Source organism: Dermacentor silvarum, chromosome 11, assembly GCF_013339745.2.
Source record: "Dermacentor silvarum isolate Dsil-2018 chromosome 11, BIME_Dsil_1.4, whole genome shotgun sequence".
In the NCBI taxonomy this organism is placed as follows: Eukaryota; Metazoa; Arthropoda; class Arachnida; order Ixodida; family Ixodidae; genus Dermacentor; species Dermacentor silvarum.
The window spans coordinates 46,508,656-46,527,996 of record NC_051164.1 but is presented as its reverse complement, the minus strand read 5'-3'; the positions used below and the strand labels follow the sequence as shown (position 1 = coordinate 46,527,996).

Genomic DNA, 19,341 nt, shown 5'->3' with positions numbered 1-19,341 from the left:
GTATTATGTTCTATGACGTATTTCCGTGACGGAAATACGTCAGTGAAGTCTTGGTGGACCCCGGAATAAAACACTTTCGTGTTAAAAGTAGTGTTCTACGGTTCTATTTCTAGACAGAATGGACACAGTGGCGATATCGCCAGACCAACCCTGTGTAAATATAGGTTTAATGGCTGGACACGGCAGCGTAATTTTGTGATTATTACTTCCGATTGTCTTTATGGACACCAATGTATTCTCCACAGAAATTTTAGGTGCTGAAATTCAGTCCATGATGTTATTGTTTCAATTATATCTCTACGAATTGAAAAATTCCGATATCTGATCGCGGTTATTTGTGCCACCACTGGAAGGACCGATATTATTGGTCCATTCATGGATGCTCGCGCTAATGAATCGGCCATTTCATTGAAATGTAATCCGGAGTGTCCTGGTACCCATAATAATTTTACACGATTCAGCTGGGGGGGGGGGGGGGGACTAATGTTAGAATCGTCTTTAGAGACGGCGAATTTGTTGAAGCTTTAAGCGCAGAGCAGACAGAAAGGGAATCTGTTATAATTACCGCGCTGGATTCATTTAAAGGGAGTTTACGCAGTGCAAGAATCACTGCTAAGAGCTCAGCTTGAAATACGGGAGTAAAATCTGGCAGTCTCAAGGAGAATGACCAGCCAAGCGACATCGAGAAAATGCCTACGCCCGCCTTATCGTCGTTCACAGAAGCTTCAGTGGCTATTATGTTAATTGTGTGTACTTGCGCAAGGTAATCTTGCAATATATTATCTAATAACCTGACTGAACGAAACTTAGGGTTCTGTGGGAAAATTTCATCGAATTCAATCTTTAAATTCTGATTTGAGTCATATGATGGAATAACGTCTCGTATTTTTACATTTAAACTGTCTAATTGTTTTTGTACAAAAATAATCTGTGGGGTGTGAAAACGTGGCCAATGAGCTAGAAAGGAGTTTGGATCGTTTATAAATACATACTCGGATCGTCTAATTGGAAAACTGTAAAATTTTAGAAATGTTTGTATTGTTAAGATGCGGAATCTGCAGGGCAATGTTGGTAGGCGCGCTTCCTGATAAAGAACATTGTTTGCTACAAACCTAGGGAGTACCAGGCACAGGCGCCGGGCTTCACGCTCCAAAGGAACCAGAGGCTTAGTTTTACAAGCAGGGCTTCCTGAGAATAATACACAGCCGAATTTCAATATTGGACGCATGTACATTTTGTATGTCATTATGAGAGCGTCCCTGCGTAGCCCATACTTTCGGTTGCTCAGTCTACGTAGTAAACCTAAAGCACGCTGTGCCTTAGATGCTACATTTTCTATATGCGGACTCCTGTTGAGTTTTCCATCATAAATGATACCTAAATATTTAAGAGACTCAACCTGGGCAATTGGTTCTTGATTATAAACTATAGAGACTGAAACCGGATCCGTTAGTGGGAACACCAATATTGCTTTTTTACTTACATTTAATGCCACGCAAATTGATTGAAGCCATACTTCAAGCATACTCAAGTATCTCTGCAATTTTTGGTATAAAGAATATATGTCGTTATGGGCCGCGAAGAATGCAATATCATCTGCATAAACGTAAACTTGCACGTCCTGATTGGCTGGAATGGAGCTCTTTAATATGTTAAATAATATTGGAGATAAGACTGCTCCTTGGGGGAGACCATGAGTCTGTTTGAATTTAGAGGAAGAGCAGCCGTCCTTAAGGCAATAAAATTCTAGAACAACACACGTCTTCTTCGTCTTCGAGTTCCCCCTGTCCCACTACACGGAGCACGTTAAAGCACATATCGTCATCGTAGTCTAAATGTCTACATAGAGCACGCGTCAATATTCAAAGTAATACAAGCAATGAAGTCACCCAGCAATGGTTCCGATGCAGGTACCCCGATGTTGATTGCGCCGGTTGCGTGTCCATAGAATTCTAAGAATAGTTTCCTAGAGCAATTGTATAAAATTTTTGGGCGGGTGTGTTGTCGGGAACTGGCAGCGTTCTGACAAAATATCGCGTGGGAGGTTGGCGCGCCCTCAAGAAGGTGGTGGTAAGCGTACATAAGTTTGTGTATACACATAAATTCTCCAATTCAAGGCTACATCCCAATACGTTCTTTTTTTCTGGATGGGGGGGGGGGGGGGGAGGGGGGAACCAATCGTTAGGACAAATAGAGCTGGGCATAAAATGAGCCCGGGCATCTGTCCAAAGAATTCGAGACAATAAAATAAAATGAAACGGGCTTGCCGGTGGTGGTGGTGGTGCTTGCCTTGCTTGTATTTCCGTTAAATATACCTTTTAATGTGTCCCTCCAATACCGTCAAGCAATAATCATACAGCATGACTTTGTTAAGTATCTAGGCGTGATATACGATCAGAAGCTTCGTTGCCGCAGCCACATCGAACATGTTACGTCGAAGGCAGCGCGCGCTGTTGGCATGATTCGAAAACTCGGTCACCGCTGCTCTGGGCTGCGCAGGCGTCATTATGATTCATCGTATGTATGTTCCACCCATATTGAATTTGGGTGCGTTTTATTCTCTGGTGGGCCAGTATGCAAGATTTAGCCCCCTCGTTCTTCTAGAGCGAGAAGTCCCTCCGGATTTGTCTTGGATTGCCAAAATTTGTTGCTAATAATGTATCAAGAAGCCCGATTACACACACTTGTTTGCAGATTCCGCATCCTTACAGTAAAAACCTACTTAAACATTGAGACGACCGCAGTATGCATTTATTAAGGAAATATCTGCGTTCTTTGACGAAAGGTGGTCCCGTCTATAGAATTCGCAGGTTCTTTTTGTGCAAGCACAACTACAATCATAAAATGTTCAGATAGGTGAGATCATTCCCCTCAAAAAACCGCAGATGCTATTAGAATTGAATTTGACGACATATTTCCTTCCAGTGATAAACTCTTTCCAACTAAATATCTAAGCGGAATATTAAAAGCTCATTTAGCGCAAATGAGAATCAATACTGTAATGGCGACGGATGCATCAGTGTGTGACGAGAAAGCGGGCGTAGGCATTTTTTCTGAGGAGCTATCCTGCTCCTATATTTCAGAGCTATTTTACACCTATATTTCAGACAGAATTAGCAGCTATTATTTTAGCTATTCGAAATGTCCTGGAAATTCTTCGACAGCTATCATGGCTGTCGAAGCTGTCATCGCTATCATAGCTGTCAGAGCAACGAATCATAGCTGATGCGTTGTCAGTGTACACAGCACTCACCTCAATTTTAGACAGTACAGTTTTGAACGAACTAGAAACATTAATCCCCTCGACTTACGCCTGGTGTGCTTGATATGGGTACCAGGTAGCCATGGTTTGTTTTTAAATGAAATGACCCACGCAATTGCACGTACATTCATACATAGTCCAGTCATGTATGTTCGGCAAACTTCTGCTTATATCACCGCGGCTGGTTTACAAAACAGACTTAAAGCATTTGCTTTACCCTTGGGACAATCAATGGTGTCCCCCACGTGAATTGGAAATCTTCCTTAAAAAATTACGATGCCGTATCCCACCCCTAAATTTTTATCTATACAGGTCTGGTCTGGCGATGTCCCCTCTATGCCATTTCTACAAAGAACCTGAAACCATTGATCATTTTTGCTAACCTGCCACCGATTCGCAATCCAGAGAAAGAAGTACTTCGAAATTCCATTCCGAAAATTATAAATTGCTCTAAACACTGAAGACATTATATCCATTGGGGCATCTACATTGGGTTTTAGCCACAAGAACGTATGCAGGGCCGTATGCGAGTTCCTTGGTGACACAAGGAGAATACCTAGTTAACTTACTGATTTATTGTTTATTATTTTCCGAAATTTCAATTTACGTTATCTTTAATTCATTATTTACTATTTCGAAAATTCTAATTAAACTTATTAAAATTTATTACCTGCTAGATTACTCCACTTTCAAAAGCGTACCATTTTTATCTAAAAATGACTCTAACTACTGTTCCCTCACAATAATTCTTCCCTCAGATTTGCGCCCCCCCCCCCGCCCCACCCGTTTAACCACCGCTTTCTTGGACAATCTCCCATAGTGGGTATGCGCCATGGTATAGGAAGCAAGCAAGCAAGCAAGCAAGCAAGCACGCGCACGTGCGGGAGGCCTCGTTGGCACGCGGACACGAGGCACGTCGACGGTCGTTCCATTCCGTGCTGGCAACGACCTGCGCTCTGGGCGACCTTCGAGAAGAGAAGCGGTCGTCGACGGACGTCTCAAGAACGTAATGAGCACGACCGCGCTCGAACAGGGCAGCAAAACAAGTCTCTCCGCCACCAGGTGTGACTACCAGTTAGGGAGACGCCCCCCGCCAGATAGGACCGGAGCGGAAAAATCGGCAGCAGGCTCCCACCGCCTCGATGACGGCTCCGGAGCATCACAACCGGCACCCGACGCCAAGCGAACGCCAGGAACGACAGCGTCGATTTCCGAAGACGTCGCCGACACCGAAACCAACCGGGGCCGCTATATGCGCCGTCGGCGTGATTCCTGCGTCGTCCGAGGTGTCCGTCCACGAAGACAGCGTAGAAGATCAGACGAGCTACAGAACAAGCCCCGCCGACCGACGCCGACGCTCCGACCACCGTCGAGGAACCGCCAAACGAGGATGCTTGCCGGAAGCAGTCATCGAGGACCTCGTCAACCTCGAGCGACACGTCACCTGCCCACCGTCACCGGGATTCCGAAGCATCGGCATCGCTCGTGGTTCTGCGCGTTCTACTCATCCGGCCGCTCCTCTGGCCCAGGTACAGTGACCGTCGAGATCCGAGGCTCTAGCTGGTTCCGGGTCTCGACCGACGGTGTATCGCGGAGACGCTAAGGCGAGAAGTCGGCGGCTTTGTTGCCTCCACCAGCCGCGCTGCAGAGGACCGCCGGCACGGGATGACCTCCGCGGCAACAACGGCGGCCACAAGTGCGGGGCGTCGACAGCTGTGCGTCAGGTGGTCCCGTACACACCACTTGGAGTCAAACGGGATCATGTCGAGTTCGGGCGAGACTTGGCACCGGCCTCACTCATCATTTTGAACTATGTGTGAGGAAAACGATTCCATTCTACTGTTTTGTATTTTGTTTTGTATTATTCTCAAACGCCACCGAAATACATTTGAAATATTTGCCTTTGCTATTCTCGGTTTGTTCTTTCCACTCTGTGCTGGGTTGCCGTAAAATTGCTTTGCGCCATATGTGCCTTTATGACGCGACAGCGTTAAGGGCCTCGCGTCGCAGAAAATCTGGTGACGTCGTCCGGCGTCCGGCGCCGTAGCAGGCGTTAGCGTCCTGTGAGCGAAAAATATTCTATACCCCCTAAAGTACTTCTACCACTAAAGTTGCTCACAGTTATTGCAGCAAAGCTGTATATACCTAGGCGAAACACTCCTGGTCCGACCACAGAACACTGCGGCGGAAATAAACCTATCCAAAAATCGCGTCTCGTTCCGTTGGTATATACCAAAAGTGCTATGGAAGGGTACGAATGTATCACTAACATGACTGGTAGGTCATGAAAGCAATAACATAATGTGTTTATAGTTACGTCACGATTAACGATAATAAAATCACGTGTGGCGCATACCCGCATTGGATATGCAGGTATGAGCCAGGGATATGCGGCTATGAGCCAGGGACAAGAAAAAAGTTGTCGCAGTTTCACCTGAAAGGTGAAGCATCAATTGCGATAGCAAACTTGTAGAGAGCTATACGGAGTAATGATATTAGCTTTATCAGCTGTATAAACTTGGACATGCAGCAGCATCGGCAACACGCAGAACTGTTGTCGACGCCATCCGCGTTTTGCCCGCGTTCGCTCAAAATGCGTGCGGCGTTGGTGACTGTTGCCGGAGCCTCTGATATAAATAGGCACTGCGTGCCGCAGCTAAACGTCGCCTCCCTTCCCTCCCTCTCCCCCACGGCCTCTCGCTCGTCGGAAGAAGGCGCGTTTGCTCTACATACATGGTGATTGTGAAGGAGAACAGAGACGCCTACTTCTGCAGCCCTTAAGCGAGCACGGCGCAGAACGCGCGTTTGTTCTCCGCCGTGCGTTCACTCCCCGTGAAAGACGCGCCCCTCGCGCCCTTTCACTCGCACATACAGCGTTCGGCGCGCGGCGACGATTTCTTCTCCAATGACGTCATACGGAACCTCACGGCGACGGCGACGGCGACGGCGACGGCGACGCCGACGGCAGAAATCTGCTTTTGAGTGTCCATATAATTGCTATCGCAATAAAAGAACAAAATCACGGGGACGCATACCCGCATCGGATATGTGGGTATGAGCCGCCGAGTGCAGGAGCTGGAGAGATCGCGTCGGCGTCACGCCAACGCCTCGGCAGAAGATCGGGCCCGCGATGCGTAGCGCATGCGGCAAATGTCGGGCCGATCCGGCGGCTTATGCCACCGACTTAGATAACGACGTAATCGAATAATTGAGAAAGACTTTAATGAACCGTCGGGATTACCCCAGCGGTGAACACCGGGGCCGCACTATTCAGCTTCGCTGGTGTACCTTGTGTAAGGGGTGCATGGGCGGTGTAACTTTTTTACATTCTTTACAAAGGTATTCCTCTAATAGCCACGAATAAATGTCATGAAACAAAACACCGACAGCGCATGCCATTTATTTCAACTCTTCTCATACTGAAATATTAAAAGTGCCAAACAATTATAGAAGATCGGCCCACGCAAGAGGCCGCAATTCTACCAGAAAGCTCGCCTTCGTGCATAGTGTTCGTCGCCAGCGTTTCCCGGTAAACATAACGGTTCCATCAGCTGCAGTTGCCGGGAAGCGTGAGAAGCAGTCAGGGATCTTTGAATGCTATCGCGTTTCACTATTAAATGCGAAGCTTAAGTCTCCTCCAAATTTTAGAGCGAAACTTTATATGGCTAGCCGATTCGTCCCTCTGTCACCTATACGCAGAAACTATCATCATCACCAATCCCTCGAGCGTCGTCGTCTTCTTCCACAGCTGGCTCTTTGGCGCCGCGCGAACGCGCTCGTGCCATTGCTCCCGCGTTCGTCGTCGTCTTTTTCGACAGTGCCAGAACCCTAGAGATGCGCCCTCCGGGTCCGACCACTTCGTAGCAACGCGTACAGAGAAGATCATAGCCGTCGTCGCCAGACGGGCGTGGAAGCGTTGCAGCGACACTATGGTCAACAACAACACGTGTATCACGTGGACGTTGCCGACCCGCACCACGGGGGGTGGTACAGAGCCACAGTCGTGCACAACACAAACACAGTTAACGTTAACGTTAACACAGTTCACGGGCTCACTTCCAAAGCCTACCCCACCACACACGCGGAGGAGATTGCCATCGCCGACTGGCGAGGGGCTTATTACGGTATCCATTCCGTAACTCTAATGGTCCACCAGTTATTCATCCTACGCATTAAATGGCCTGCCGAGCTCCATTTTTTCCGCTTAATGTCAACGAGAATATCGGCTATCCCCGTTCGTTCTCTGATCCACACCGCTCTCTTCCGGTCTCTGAACGATATGCCTAACATTTTTCGTTCCATCGCTCTTTGTGCGGTTCTTAACTTGCTCTCGATATTTTTTGTTAACCTCCAAGTTTATGCCCGATATGTTAGCAGCGGTAGAATGCAATGATTGTACACTTTTCTTTCAACGACAGTGGTAAGCTCCCAGTCAGGATTTGTTAATGCTTGCCCTATGCACTCTAACCCAATTTTATTCTGCTGTAAATTTCCTTCTCATGACCAGGGTCGCCAATGAGTAATCCACCTAGATAAACGTACTCCTTTACAGACTCTAGAGGCTGACTGGCGATCCTGAATTATTGTTCCTTTGCCAGGCTATTGAACATTATCTTTGTCTTCTGCATATTATTCTTCAACCCCACTCTTACTCTTTCTCGGTTAAGGTCCTCAATCATTATTCATTAATTTCTCAATGATTAGTTTAAGGTGAAGCATTGACAGCCATATCAAACTCACAGACAATACACGAAGTAACGCTCGTAGCTTTATCGGTAACATAAATTGCGACAAACATTCGCTTACTAATCAATTACTAATTACTTATTGGAGACATTGTGTTTTGCCATACTGTGTAATAATACTCACCCTATGCTGCCACATCTTAGCTTCCGTGTTCTTTGATATTTCTTTTGTCGCTTTCAAATAAAAGATAACTAGAACAGAAACGAAAACATCGCACTATCGGGGGAGCGTTATCGCGCGGTGCAGTCAAACCGGACCTGAACGCCAGTCAATGGTGAGGACAGGGCGGTGCGCACTATACCTTGAGTTATGCTTCGGCCACTAAAAAAAATTAATTAAATTATGGGGTTTTACGTGCCAAAACCAGTTCTGATTATGAGGCACGCCGTAGTGGGGGACTCCGGAAATTTGGACCACCTGGGGTTCTTTAACGTGCACCTAAATCTAAGTACACGGGTGTTTTCGCATTTCGCCCCCATCGAAATGCGGCCGCCGTGGCCGGGATTCGATCCCGCGACCTCGTGCTCAGCAGCCCAACACCATAGCCACTGAGCAACCACGGCGGGTATGCTTTGGCGACGCGCTCCGCTGTTCGCGTTTCATTTGACGCCGATAGTACCTAGATTTAGGTGCTCCTTAAACAACTCCCAGATGTTTAAGAATAATCCAGAGTCCCACCACTATAATGTTGTGCAAAATGTTATCGCAATTCGGGCGCGCAAAGCCCAATAATTACTTTTTTTAAAATAAAACGATACAACGTCGCTACCTGCATTTAGAGTTCGAATTAAAAAATGGTGCAAAATCCCGTACCGTGATAGGCGCGTCAATTAATACACTTATACAAAAAATGTGTTATAGTGGTTATGGTTCGGCCCTTTGAAATAACGGTATTTGCGGGAGTGCGGCGTTACAACTCGGTTACAGGTTCTCGATGACAGGACATGTTTTGTGATAGCAACGACTTTCACACAGGCCGGTGTATTCGCTGAATTCTAATATTTTAGTACCTCAAGTTCAACGAGTAAAGGTACGTTCAGACTACGCACGTAATTTGCAGATATTTCGCAAGAAACGGAAGCGCAAACGCAAAAAGCGCAACTAAAGTGTTCAGACTACAATCGTATGAAGCGTTAAGAGCGCAACAGTCGTCACGCACGCGAGCGTAATTGTTGGAAGGCCCGCTACTTTTACGTTTCATACAGATACGACAGTTACGGCGTGGCCACTAAGCGCCGCAGTTTCAGTTTTAAATTTCCGGTGACGCGACTACCGGCATCCCCAGTTAGAGCAACGGCCCAACGGACGTGGCTGTGCGTGTGCGTAGTAGCTTGTGTGCGTAGTTCGAGTAGTGTGCGTAGTTGTGTGCGTAGTCTGTTTACAGGCGCCATGTTGAAATCCACTGAGACGCAACTGACAATGTGAACGACCAGCATTGTTAACGATCTTAACGCTTGTTACGCGCAATACTGTCTTTATGACAGATGCGCGCTTTGCTAACGTTACGACCGCAGTCTAAACATACCTTAAGGTGCAAGCAGATGTAAGCGAGTTTACAGGGTCAACTACATGGAATTTCAGTTGTAGCGCACTGTAGCCTTGCAAAAGAAATCGCAGTACGTCTGCAGGTCTCGACTCAATTCAATTTCGTGCTTAATATGAAACACACCACAGCTACATTGGTCAACGTCACGCAAAGGTAGAAATAAATAATCTTTTGCTCAAAAAAATATTCGCGCGTTGGGCTGAAAAAGGTCATTTTCCGAAACACTTAATTAACCTTAATTTTGAATCCCTATGAACCGGTTTAAACAGCTTTCATTGACGGTACACGAACCGCGCAAGCCGCCCGCGAAACGTTAAGAACACGGCTGCACTCACCTGACTAGGAGGACGTCGGGCGGCACCGGGACTCACACGGACGACGGCTCGAGAATCCAAATCCACGTGCTACTGCATGGGTTGAAATTAAAGATATGTTACCTACAGCTCCGTGGGTCACTCCATGTGTTGGCTAAATAGCCGCCTGCATCCTGATACAGCAGTTATGTTATGACGCAGCTAAAATATACACCTGGAGGCTGCACTGTTCTGTGCAGCAAACACATTTATTTTGGCTATTATCAAAAAAAAAAAAATAGGAGAGCGGCTTACAAAGGGTGCGCATTTATCTCCGTGGAATTAACGAGAAACTGTTGGAGAGGCAAACATCTGTCGCCTGCTTTGCATTTCTTTCTTACAGTTTGCCTCGTTTGTCACGCGGCATAACTATCTTCACTATGCAGTTTTGCTTACAGCATGCTGGCCCGTTTTCTGCTAATACTGCAACGGTGACTCATAGAATGCGTTTTTTCTAGTTCGCCATCTCCTACGTGCCCCGTTCTGCCGATCGAGAAGGCTTGCACGGCTTCATGTTAGTGACATTCAACTTCCGCACAGTTAGCGATGTTGATGGCTAACTGTGCGGTATTCTTTTCGCTAGCGCGAAGGGATGCGTATCGCGTAAGCCGCCCTTGAAACGCGACACGCAAGGCTGAGCGCAAGGCTTGTAGTCGCGACACACCTGGTTGAGCTGGCGAGGAGGACACCTGGTGTCGCTGATACGAAATACGGCTTGAGTTCCTTCCTGCGCATTTTCCTTTAAATGAGAGAATAATTTTATTAGGGGTGGGTGCATATCTCACACTAAATATCCGGTAAGTTTTCGAATATTAAAAAATTGCCAGATATTCAGTATTAACCAACTCTGACAGTATCGCACTTTTTCAAAAGTGAAACAACATGGTTACTTCGAGCCTTGTTTTAGGTCTTGTGGTGGATGCCTACACGACTAGCTCCTAGTCGCGTAATAGTTTTAAATTTGACGCTACACCAGTGATGCTGTTCCTGCAACGGGCCCTTTCACATATAAAATTTAAGGGCATTTTTTTGGGCGTTTTTGCAAAGATAGTCGTTCAGTAGACTTTCGTTCTTCGGGAGCTCCTTTGCAACATCGATTTGTGCAGTTTCTTCAATGAGGAATCCATGCATGATTTGGCGTTTAAAATTGATCATTCGCACCTAGCTTAGTTAGGCGTCTTTTTTTTGCACTAGTAAGTGTCGTCTTGGTAACAAATACTAGATGAATAAATACGTCTTCGTTTGATTCGCATTACAAATATCCATAATCGCCCACCTCTAGTTTTATAATCTTATAATGAAAAGTAATCTTTCACAAATGGCTCCTGATCGTTTGCCGCTGTCTTGCAAACGATACAGTGTAAGCTGCAGCGCGCGACCCTCTCCAAGTAAAGCTGGTGGCGCGACGCTCTCGAGATAGCAGTGCACAGAATTGCACCATTCCAGCAATTCGCCGTAAACCCGCGCTTGTAGTCGTCTGCTTTGTAGCTCTTTCATTTAATGCGAATAGCATTGTCCGACTAGCTTTCTTTCCCATTATCTAATCTATCTCACATTTTTCACACTTTCCATTAAGTGGAGTCAAACCCACGTCACATGGGCTCCTCAGAGCGAAGAGAGATGGGTGCCTGGCTGCTATACTTGGATAATCCTCATAAATATGTACGGCAAGTTTTTTTTTTTTAAGTAAACTGCTAGCTGCCCGGTCAACCAGCCAATTGATTCGCGAAGAAGGCAGACGAGGGAAAGCACGAGAGTTTTCGACCCGCCGGAGATTGCTCATTCTGAACAAGATGCTGATCTTACCAAGACAAGCCTTTCTCGCTGTCGTATTGGAGACAAATTAGAACAAAAAAAAGTTGTGAATACAGCAAGTGCGTTTTACTTAGAGCGATAGTCTGATAAGAGACGCCTTCCAGGAGAAGTGGTCTAAACCGATGTTTACCGGCGGTCACCGCTAAACATCGAATCAATGCACGCGTGGCAATGTAGATAACTGCGACAAATGCGGGTAAATTACCATGAATTCAACAACAAAAAAATCACCGCCCAAGCAAACGGTTACAGATGCTTAACCAGCGATGCTGAAACGTGCGGCCCTAGCCACTGGGCTAATCCCGATGGTTCAATAAAGTATTTCTCAATTATTGGTTACGTTTTTGTGTTTCTTAGAGAGGTTACACGAGGTTACGCACACGTACGGCTGTGACGGAGAGAAGGATGCCACTGACGTCACTGTCTCGAGTGTGCTCGGCGGCGTGGCTAGCAGCATTCGCCCGCCCGTTGCCGCATGCGATTCTTCAAAATTAAATCTGGCCGTTACACAAGACAATGAATGGCTCATACCCCCTTATATCCCCGTAAACGCAGCCTCCCATTACGACGACAGAAGAGAAGTGAAATTCCACGCTGGAATGATGAGCCAGCAATGGAAGAAGACGTACGACACTCGCGAGCCATTGTTGATGATGATGGTTTTCGGCGTACATGCGACAGACGGACGAATCGGCTAGCCACATACAGCTTCGCTGTAATAATATGAACTAGTCAAAACCCATTTTCATGTCTTCATTGTTTTGTCATACTCGCCGCCTAAACAGTCCGTGGCTCGGCGTTTTGGTTTCAGCGCTCATGCTCATTGCTTTCGCCTTTAGTCAAGGTCTCCACTTTTATGTTTACTTGCCCTTGCCATTTTTGCCCAGTGATGGCAAGGAAAAGAAGCCACGAACATTAAGCTTTGGGCAAATTGAAACATAACGCACTTAGTGTGGCGGCATTTCACTTCAGTGGCGAGATACTACTCCTTGAGACAGGGCCACTTTATTAAAGTCTGCACTAATGCACCGATGTCATGTTTCCGCGTCTCGTTATTTAAGGCGGATTTTTCTTTTGCCCTTCTGCCCATTTAACGGGCGTTATCTGTTGTGTTACACGATTGGCCGATACGGGACATAACCGGCTAACCGAGGCGGCCGTCCCTTTCAAATCCGGTTTTGCCACTATAGGGATGGCATTCACGATGCTGAGCGTTCAAGCCGCTCGTGCTAGAGAACGAACAAGGCTACACGCACCTGAATGGGCTGGAAGAGCCGGGAATGGCACGGAACGCAGCTCGAGGACCAAACGCCATGCACACCTGTAAGGGTTGAGGAGGTTTTAGTACTCTTCCCGCGATGTACGAAGTAGCACCGCGTGCAAGTGAAACATGCTCCTGTACACTCGGCCGCCTTTCGGGAGCACATTGTGTCACCCCGGGCATCTGAGTTAGACAGCCGTAGCCCACAGTCGCCGACGTCACACAGCACACTCCAAAATGGAGGTTGGAAATTGGAAAATGGGAAAATGGAAATTTCTAATTCAAATTGCCAGTTAGAATGTAAGCTGAGAGCCCAGCTTTGTTGTTTTTTCTGCTCTCAGTTACAGTCATAAACTAAATATAGTTGAAGGACCGTGTCATGGCCGTTTAAACACTGCATCGCCATTTGTGACTGAAAGGTATAAGCAAGATCCCTTCTGACACCAGAGAGACCTGCTATAAGCCTATATATTACGCATGAACATGGGATGGAAACGCAAGTTTAGCCATTATTTGCAACATGCGCAATTAGGCCAGAGAGTTGAAACGTTACCCCTGTTTCCTAGAAAAATCAACATTGCGGCACATTGCGTAAACTCCTACGTGGCCACACACTTTAAATTTATAGCAACATACTTTATTGAAAAGTAAACAACGTTCCCACTTCTCGGAGGAGACTCGGAAAACCAACAAATCATGCATACTAGGACCGGAAACGAGTGTTTAGTAATAATTTCCAAACTACGTAATTAATCTATGCACTTCAAACGTTTGGTACATAAGATTGCTGCCACCCTTGGTTCTTGTGATAACTGCAGGAATTGGCTAGATTGCACTTTCACTGCGCATGCTTTTCATTTTACGCTCATCAGTCGTGCACCGACAGGCGACGCACCATGCCTACTTAAGCATATGTGTTTCGTGAAATAAATGTCATGCAAGAGCTGCCTCTGCGTTCACACTGTTAATCAGATTTATTCTGCTGCAGTGGAATAACTCTGATGCGTGATATATGGTATTCGCTACCTAACCATCAGCACCTTAAAGTTTGTCTGCACATCCTTTTGCAAAATATATCAACTATGAACGATCTACTTTTTTCACGACACCGCGAAAACATGCATAACGTTTTAGGAGCGTTTCAAGACGCATGAACCACTTCTCTGTAAAACAGGTCAAGATCATAGGAAAAGAACGCCCAGCAAATCGCACAAACAATGTGTGCTCAATAGCGGTCGTTTATTTTTTATTTATTTTTTATTAGTAAATGTAATACCACGTTTGCCATAAGGAGGCCAATGGTCTTTTCAACAGAAATAGCATTGCTCGCGATGGCATACATTCCAACTATATGCTTGGAGGAGCTGCAGACTGGCAACTCGAAGACCCAACAGTGCTATGTGCACCAGGAAAGAGCAGGACTCGATGTTTAATTAAGCGGCCCGGTAACGACGAGAAGGGCCCTTGAAAGTACGGTACGAGCTTCGGAAGGAACAAGGAGGTGCCGCGCTGCTGTCCAGAAACCTCAGGCTTAGACATGTTCGGAAATAAACGCTCGTGCCAAACTTGCTTTCCGATAGCTGCCTGAACGAATACGACCACCACCCAGTGTTCTGCTGCCTGGATGTTCTTACGCGTGCCACCTGGCTCAAGTGCAGCTGGCACAAGAAATTAGAGGCGGAAGTCAAATTAAGAAGATGTAATTCTGTAAGCTGAATTAAGTTGCTCATTGTAATGACGATGCAATGAGCATATAGTCATCGCCCCAAGTTAATAGACAACTTGGTTTTCTGGGTCGGTGTACGTTCTTGTCATGGTACTGACATGCCGTACATACATGTCATCAATTTATCCCATTTTTGTAATGCATGTCATGACATTTATGACAATCATGTTTGCCATACATCAGACGCATATTAAGTTAAAAATGCGTGTCATGTCATTGAATTCATTATAGTCATCTCATTTATGACAATCATGTAGGCTTCATTTTATATTAGGATATCCTTCATATAAGGACATCCATTAGATGAATAACATGAAGTGATGAAGTCGCGGTGATTTCTTTAACTGGGTATGTATGAGGATATGTGTGGCGAGACATGCGTGCATGGCATGACATGGAATGACATGCTCATGCATGTCTTGTCATTATTGTCATGTCACTCATATCCAGATACACATCGAGTTAAAGAATCAACCTCGACAGCACCATGTCATGACAAGCATGTGATGCCATTTATGTCATGACATGCGCTTGTATGTCTTGTCATTTGTATCATGACACGCACGATCTGTTATACAGACATTCAAGGGGGGCAGAGTGGAAGCCAAGTGGATAAAGACTGACGAACAAGGGAACAATATAGTAAGTGCATAGGCAATATTCAGAAACCCATCTTGAAGATTTGTTAGCTACACTGCTCGTCGAGGAATCATGGAAAAAGGGAAAATATGTAGAGTAGGCAAACTTATTCTCAAGTCACATTAAGGTAAGATGAGGGCTGCTTGTAAGCTGCACTTGTGGATTACAGGAACGTGGATAAATACAAGGACTACAACGGAAAATTGTGGCATGATTCGAGGGAACGCCCTGGTATCGTAATTGTCACCAGGACGCCTAAGCGTGAAGGTGAAATACCTTTGGGAGTCCTCTACTTTTTACGCTCTCATGGCGGAAGAAATATAAAGTTGGCTAATAGATGAGGAAAAAAAACTAGCAGTTTAAAAAGACGCCATCACAAACTTTTTGCTCTTTAGAAGTGGTCAAAACAAAGCTAATTATGTTCAAGCACTTACAAATCACTCTTTTTTTATGTGTCCTCTCCTTCAATTTATTGTTACCGTTCACCATATTTTTGTCATATAAGAAATACTTTACAGTAATTCTTAGATTACAACTTTTGTAATGAGCCTGCGCTGATTACCTTCACTTCCTCTTAGCACTTCTGATACAACTCAGAGTTTTTTTATTAGGGTAGCAATTACTATTACTACTAGGGTATCAATTAAACGGGCGCTCGAGGCGCATTCACGCCGCCCCCGCGCTTTCCTGTTATCAGCGACGTATGCGCGGCTTGCGTGCGAAGGGTTCGAGGATCTCCAGAGAGGCGGAGTGCGTTTCGCTGCTATCGAAACAGTGGGGGAGAATACTACGGCAAATCTGTACGTGAAGTGAAGCGCATGAGGATCAAAGGCAACCTTTATAATAATTTGCTTAGGAAATTGCCCCCAAGATTTATTGCGGGCAACATTTCAAATGGGCGAAGCCTAAAGGTTTAATTTCAGGAGACTGAAATACGTAATGCAACTGCTTGAAAGAAGCAGCTTCGCTGGAAATTGGGCTATGATATACCACATGGGCCGCACAAGTCTGCTATCTTTTTCTTCTACTGCCAAGCTTTCTTCCTGAGAAATCTGTATGTGTTTCCTTTATTGCTTCGTGATGCCAGTTGGGTAGATAACATTTTCCCCTTTCTTGAACGTTATACTCTGCCTTGTGGGATTCTGAAGAACTGATGGTCGGCAAATTACCACAGCGGATACCGCCGTGGTAATTAGCCGACCAGCAGTGAACTTGCGATAATTGGCCCGTTCGCTTTGAAACATCACGAGTACCGAGGCCTGTCTGATGCACTGGTGCATAATAGCCAAACAGTACAGGTGACTGTGGAGCGAAAAACGCCACCATCGCTGACCAAACTTGTAATGCCGCTTATACTCGGCTAAGGGCCGTATCCCCAACTTACCAACCCGATAAAGAAAGCGTGGCCGCTTGTTTGCAAGCTCTTCGTCATATAGTTTGCAAGTCATATCAAACACCATGCAAGGCACTGAGGATGACTATATCCATGAGTGTGCTACCGAGCCGAAGCTGAGCAGCCGTGACAGCGACAGAAGTGAGGACTATAGACAGCCACCAGCAGCGTGGCGTGCTTTCTTGAACAAATACACTCATTAAGAAAGCAACAGCGTTCGCTCTTTTCGCACATTATTCTGGAGTATCTTACTTCGACCTGCATGATAATCAGATCGTGGTTTTGGCATGTAATACCCCAGAATTTTGCAATTACCTATTGCAATTAACCCGCGGGAATGAGTCCCCAGTGGCTATGGAGCACCTAACCAATGCGGTGGACTGGCCTGCTACGCGGCAGAAGGTGCTAAGAATCTCTGGAGACTGTACCTGGCAACGTTTACCAGACGACCCCTCTCGAGTGAGCTTAGCTTAGCAGGGCGCCTTGAGAGAATCATCAGGCATCGTCTGGGATATTATTGGCCTTAGTGAGGCTAGAAGAACTGGTGAATACAAGGGGAAGCCTCCAAAAGGATAACAAGATGAAAGCAGATGCCAACGTTTCGACAAACTCAAAAGACCTTGCGTCGGGCGACCATATGTCGCCTTGAAAAGACTTCGTCTTTTTCAAGGCGGCATAACCTCTCCTCGGCTCAGTATATATAAGTATGCTTCTTCTAAAGTCAGGGGCGTAGCCAGGAGAGGAGGGGGGGGGGGGGGGCTGATGGGGCTGCTGCCGCGAATCTCTCCCTCAAAGTTTTTCGTGCTGTCATGCATCGCCGACCAAAACAACCACCGGCGCAGGGAATCATTCTGGATTTTGTCTACAATATCTTGTTCACGCTCGAAAAGGCATTTCTGCGCGAAGATTGCGAACTCGGGCTGGATTTCTTGGCAACGCTCATGCACCTGGAGTCACATAATGCAAGGAGCCCCATCCGAGCACAAACTTTCAAGGGCTTTTGGATGGCGAGCGGGCGAGTCACGGCATCTCGCGGCGGCTGCGGAATCTACGCAGCGCATGGATTTGAATTCCGAAACATTATAGTTATAAAGTTCTCATAAAACTCGGACGCAAAAGGTGCACTGACATTTCCAAAGGCGTGCTTTAGATTTTCGATTCCGGAACTTTATGGGTTTAATAATCTTATAAGCTTGGGCGAACATGGGCGCACTGGAGCCCTCGTCTCCAAGCCGTTCCAGAAATGGAAGCACGCGCTCGAAATCTTCCACTCAAATGAAAATACTAAATATCACTGTGACTGTCTGCTGGCAGCTGATAATTATCTCCAAACATATTCACGAAGCGGGCCCAATGTGATCAATCACCTGAACCAGGGCAGGCAAAGTGAATTAAGAGAAAACTGAAGAGAGTTAACGGGTTATTATTGAGACAGCTCTTTTTTTTTTGCGGGCGACAAAGCCCCGCTTTACGTGGCCATCATGACCGTGGTCCTATGGATTTAAGCAAAGTACCCGCTGAAAATACTGGTATTTTCATAGCGCTTCTTCACATGCGAGCTGATTGAGGATATACAGTTCTGAATAACTATTTGGAAAGTTGTCCCAGTAAATGCCTCGTATTTAAGCCCACATGTACAAAACGAAATTACACAAATTTGTGGTGAAATTACCACAGAAAGCCTAGTTGCAAAAGTAAACGCTGCAGGCTGCTTCTACGTACTTAATGACGAAACGACGGATATTGCTGGAATAAAAAAAAAAAGCTTACTGTTTGTGCAAGGTACCTAAACAAGGATGCCAACGACCCTGAAGAACTGTTTTTAGGTTTTGTACCAATTCAGGACAAAAGTGGCAGGGCCCTCGCAGACACCATTATAAAATTTCTGCTAGACCTTGAAATTAACATGCATCATCTTCATGGCCTAGATTATGCTGGTGCAAGCTCGACGGCTGGTTAAACGAATTGTGTGCAAGCTGCCGTTCGCAAGAAATGTCCAGCTGCATTATACACACATTGCGCCAGCCACTCCCTCAACCTATTTCTCTATGCGGCGTGTTCCATCATCGATATCCGAAGCTGTTTTGCAACGCTGAAGACAACACCGCAAAATTTCCGCAAATCTCCTAACCGCTGACACGTTTTACGATAAATCATAAGTTTGATGTGTCCTGAGTCGACAAGGCAGCGACTTTTGGGATTATGTGAAGCGCTGGGTAGAAAAACATGATGCAGTTTTTTTCATTTGTGAATCTATTTGAACCGGTGATCGCGGCTCTAGAGGAGATAAAGTTAAATGGCAGTGGCGAAAATCTATTTCAGACAAATAGTCGAACGGTGGCACTTTTGTCACCGGCATTTCTTCTGAGCCTGAATGTTGCGGAGCATGTGTTAGCGGTGACTCTGCCTCTGTCAAAGAATCTGCAAACAAAGGGGGGGGGGGGGGTATTTTGTAAGAGTCCACCTAGGGCACTGTCCACTCCGGCTGTCGCCATTGGCTCCAGCAGCACGAGCGGAAAGGAGATTGGCTGGCACTTTCGCGCTCGTGCGGCGTCATACAGTCCACTAAGTGGATTCTTACAGAATACCCCCTCCCCCAG

At 46.1% G+C, this 19,341-nt stretch overlaps 2 protein-coding genes across 11 annotated transcripts in view; one reads left to right on the top strand and one right to left on the bottom strand.

Moving 5' to 3' along the window:
• Window positions 1-19,341, bottom strand: part of LOC119434082 (uncharacterized) — a 191,307-nt gene that overhangs the window by 28,717 nt on the left and 143,249 nt on the right. For 3 of the 10 annotated variants that reach the window (XR_007464224.1, XR_007464222.1, XR_007464227.1), the window contains exons 2-4: window positions 12,979-13,043; window positions 10,570-10,646; window positions 9,890-9,961 (exon numbers count right to left, since the gene is read on the bottom strand). The exons of 3 other annotated variants lie outside the window; for them this stretch is intronic. The gene's annotated coding sequence lies outside the window, so the exon portion shown is untranslated. The remainder of the gene's footprint in view (window positions 1-9,889; window positions 9,962-10,569; window positions 10,647-12,978; window positions 13,044-19,341) is intronic. 4 more of the 10 variants (XR_005188531.2, XR_007464226.1, XR_007464225.1 and 1 more) reach the window with 3 other exon arrangements.
• Window positions 1-19,341, top strand: part of LOC119434080 (uncharacterized) — a 207,903-nt gene that overhangs the window by 97,054 nt on the left and 91,508 nt on the right. The gene's annotated exons all lie outside the window — the stretch shown is intronic.